Source organism: Babylonia areolata, chromosome 26 (genome assembly GCF_041734735.1).
Source record: "Babylonia areolata isolate BAREFJ2019XMU chromosome 26, ASM4173473v1, whole genome shotgun sequence".
Lineage (NCBI taxonomy): Eukaryota > Metazoa > Mollusca > Gastropoda > Neogastropoda > Buccinidae > Babylonia > Babylonia areolata.
The window spans coordinates 15203802-15208801 of NC_134901.1; positions in this window are offsets into that span (position 1 = coordinate 15203802).

The window sequence follows — 5000 nt, forward strand, 5'->3', positions numbered from 1 at the left end:
CAGTCACCAGGAGCCAGTTGCATTGCTCGGACGGAAGAGCCTGGTATGGTCGTAACCCGCTACTAACTGTGTGTAGTATGGAACTGACCAATGGCGTAGTTCGGTCAACGTAGGCATTTAGTCACGTGTAACTGTCAAAGGCCTGACTAAGTGCGTTGGGTTACGCTGCTGGTCAGGCATCTGCTTGGCAGATGTGGTGTAGCGTATATGGATTTGTCCGAACGCGGTGACGCCTCCTTGAGCTACTGAAACTGAAACTGTCAAAAAGTCAGAACGAAGCAGTGCAACTGGCACCAGGTCCGGAGCGTTGGTTTCGTCTTTTTTCAGTATTCATGGTCCATGTGTTCGGGGTTTTGGCTCTGATGTGTCTCGCAATGATGATGATGACGATGATGATATGGATACTTGCATAGCGTCTATCCTCTGTCGGAGACCAAGCTCTAAGCGCTCTACAAACAGAGGGTCATTTGCACAACAGGCTGCCTACATAGGTAAAGATGTCTGACGGCTGCCATTGGCAGCTTATCATTCGTTTCCTGTGTCATTCAATCAGATTTCAGACACGCACACATACAAACTCAGAAATACATGTAACATTTTAAGTGTGTATGTATAATCGTTTTGTTTATTCACCCCGCCATGTATGCAGGCATTCTCCGTTTTCGGGGTTGTGCACGCTGGGTATGTTCTTGTTTCCATAACCAACCGAACGCTGACATGGATTACTGGATATTTAACTTGCGTATTGATCTTCTGCGTGCATAGACACACGAAGGGGGATTCAGGCACAAGCAGGTCTGCACATATGTTGACATGGGAGATCGGAAACATCTCTACCCTGTACCCACCAGGCGCCGTTACCGAGATTCGAACACGGGACCCTCAGATTGGAAGTCCAACGCTTTAACCACTCGGCTATTGCGTCCGTTGATGAATCAGTCTGTGGCTTACTGGTACTTTAGATGGGAGAGGGTTGAGGGCTAATTCTCAATCTCACAGCAGGTCGAAGAGAGATGAACGGAATTGCAGAACAGTCTCCCTGGCTTTCTCTACGGCTTCTGTTTGGTTAGTAGCGTGCCTTTCAGAAACACGTGAAGGACGTGATCGCCCCCGTTATGTAATAAAGCGTGCTTATGAAATTTCCTCTCGAATTAAAAATAAAGGCATGCTCATCTGTCAGTGTTTACGACATGCGAGTATCACATAATTCCCGTTGTAAAAGTATTTAATTCTAAAAGTAAGTATGATTTTACCTGTCCTTTCTTTTGTTATGAAACCATCGAAAATATGTTTATTTTCCCGTGATCCCCAAATTAGAAACGCACCTGCATTGTTATATCGTTCCTCTGTATGTGAATAATTAGTATGTGTTTACGTATTGTTCCTTCTGCAGTTAAATTACCAGTAATTTTTAATTTCCTATCATTCCTTCGGTATATATGGTTTTACCTATCATTCCTCTCAAAATACGTGTCTCTGTCATTCTTCTTATGATAAAATTATCAAAAAATATGTATATTTACTTATATCATTCATTTTTGTAAAAGTGACGGTAAAATTGTTGATAACTCAAAGATGCTAAGAAAGAACCAGTACTAGCATCATCACTTGCGAGAATGGTCAGACGAATATGACAGATTAGGATCAAGTTGTGTCTGTTTAAAACAATTGTTCGTTTGTTCTTTTACACCACACCTCTCGATTTTCGCTCTCTGTGTCTGGTCTGTGTTCTTGGATTACAGTTAGGAGGGTATGTGTGCGGTGGTGCTTCTTTAAAAAAAACATTTTGCCCAGGATAAAAGTGGAGACATGAAGCCATGACATGTTACACACACAGACACATGCACACGCACGTACGCACACACACACCACACCCACCCACACACATACACATACACAAACCACATTCACACACATATCACAATCTCACACGCCACTCTAACTCACTGATAAATACACACACGCATACACACGCACGCATACACACATGTACACTAACACACACGCATACACACACGCGAGCACACGTACCTGCGCACTAACACACACACACACACACACATGCACACACACAGAGACACACACAAGCGCGTGCGCACACACACATACACACGCACATTATAAGTAGGTGTAATTTGTGACAAGAAGCCTTTGGCTTGGTTATCATCCAAGCATAAATAACATAAATTATCCATAAGTTCTTGCTCTTCGATTCCTCACTGACAACGCCCTGATATGGATACAGCGACTTTCGTGAACATCCATGAGGAAAAACAGCAGTGAGGGAAATGACAGGGAAAAGTCGTGGCAAGTTTGGAGTACTTACCGTCCCGAGCTGTGGCAAAGGCCACGGGTCATAGGACTGACCATGAAAAAAAAACAAATCAGCTGTGGGCAGAAGGTCGGGTGAGAGGAGTTATGTCGCCTTGCATTTGTCGCCATTTCTTTCCCATCACGACATGGGTGCCGCGTTATCTCTCCCCGTACAGGTCAGATGGGTTCACGAGTACCATTTCCTCCGTCTGTGTATCTATGTGTCTGTCTGTCTGTTTGTGTACTGACTGCTCTCCCTCCCCCCCCCCCCCCTCTCTCTCTCTCTCTCTCCGTGTCAGTGGGTAGGGGAGTGAAATGGTAGGGGAAAGGGTTAAAGAAATGTGGGGATTTTGTTATATCATTTTGCAGCCACTGTTCATATAAACACACACAGACACACAGGCACAGACAGACAGACACACACACACACACACACACCACACATACCACACACAAACACGCGCGCGCGCGCGTGCTCGCGCGCACGCACAGAGATAGAGAGAGAGAAGCAACTGTTGTTTTCTCCATGATTTTTCTTCTTTTTTTTTGTAAAACACATGTGATATTACAAACACTTTCAAATATGTAGCCACAAAAAGAACGGTGTTATACAAAGCCCTTACTGTCCACACGGGAAGACGTCCTGACACCCAGAGGGACTCACGACAAGGAAGACAGAACAGTGGCAGTCCTTACTACCACTTACCACCCTCACAACCTTCACACCGTGATAATTCTGCTGCGCGACTTTTGCATTCTGCAGGAAGAAGACCCTGAGCTTCGCAGCTTCTTCCCCAAACCTCCCCTCGTTGCCCACATTGGCGGATACCAGCCTCAGGGGTGTTGTCCGGTCCATCATCCACATTTCTGACGCTGGTTCTACTCCCCACACCCCCTTCCCCTCCAAGGCAATAGGGTAAATCCCCCTGTCAGAAACCAAAGTGCAAAACCTGCACCTTCATCAACCCAGAGACCCAGTTATTGGCCCCTAATGGAGGTTCAGTTCAGTTCAGTTACTCAAGGAGGCGTCACTGCGTTCGGACAAATCTATAATTATACGCTACACCACATTTGCTGAGGAGATGCCTGACCAGTAGCATAACCCTAAACCTTGGGAAGGAGGTTTGAAGTGAAAACCCGCTTCAGTCTGTCAGTCTTTAGACCTCGTCTGCATCATGACCTGCACACTGTGTAGGAAACTTCTTGTGGCCGAAACATGCAGAACACTGGACGAACGCTTCAGACAACACCTCAGGCACATGCAGCTCCATTGGAATCTAGAGAATTCGTGGAGTCCAGACTGACAGCCTGATCGGGCGAAACACTAGTGAATGAAGGCAAACACCATCAACGAACCAACTTCAGCGAAAACCCTCTATTCCCCCCTCCCCCCGCCTCCATTCTTTTTACCTATCAACCCATCCTTCCAATTCCTCTTTCTTAGGATATTTCAAAGCTTGTGATGATGATAATGATTATTTATTTATTTAATTCCTTTCTTTTTGCCGAGTGAATCCCGCTCATCATTCATTCCGCACCGAATGTGTTCTGTGTGGCTTGTTCAGGATTAAAGAGGCTATGCCAGTCTTGAATAAAAGCTAATTTGTGTTTGCACATTTCTTCTGTCTTTGCTGCCGTGTGCACATGTCAAATGATGGGTATAAGGACAGTCCCGGTGTTTCCTTTTATGAGGAAGTGTCTGGGTTTGTTCCAATGTACCTTTTATTTACCAGTGTGCTAGCTGAATCGGTAGCGTAAGCAGTACTGACTTGAAGTTGTGTACCTTGTGAATGGGGAGAGTTACCACTCTTTACTTTTTTTTCCCTTGCATAGCCACTCTTTACTATTTGTTAATCATTCTGCACCCACTTTCTTACAGTTGATAAAGGGTTTGTGACCCGAAACTTTTTTTTTAAAACTGATCTTCTGCGGATTTTAAACCACCAGTTATAAAAAAAGCTACTTGTGCCTCCCTCTCTCTTTGTTGTTGTTGTTATTGTTTGGTGGTGGTTTTTGTTGTTGTTGTTTTTGTTTTTGTTTGTTTTTTGTTCTGTTTTGACATTTCACGTCAGAAGTGAGACCAGAGCCCATCAAAATGGCTTCGTTAACCCCCCCCCCTCTCCTGCACAGACTACAGACTTGAACATGGTGTGTCTAGCCAGTGTCTGTGTCAGCATATCACTGATGGGCCCCCCACTTCTGTCATCTCACCTCTCCCTCTCTGCTCCTCTTGTCTCCGTCAGCGTCAGGGCAACGGCTGACTGACTGACTGGCTGACTGGCTGCATTTTCCACCAATCAGTTAGCTGACTCGCACGCGCAATGACGTTACATGACGGGGGGTGGGGGTGTGGGGGGGAGGCTAGGTGTGTGTGTGCGTGTGTGTGTGTGTGTGTGGGGGGGGGGGGGAGACGCTGGGTGGGGGAATGTCTGTGACGACTCTTGCTTACACCACGGAGGCATTGGACTGTGCATGTTGTCTGCAGAGAAGCCACCACAGAGACCTGATAACTTGTGGATTGGGTTCTGGGGGAAAGTGAGTGCGAGTGGGGATTGGGGGGGGGGGGGATCGATGGGGGGGGGGGGAGGTGGGAAAGTGGAGGGTAGACATTCGAGGCTTTGGATGGAGGAGGGCTGCTGGTGGACTAAGGGGGACGGGGGGACGGGGGTGGGTGGGTGGGGGGGGGG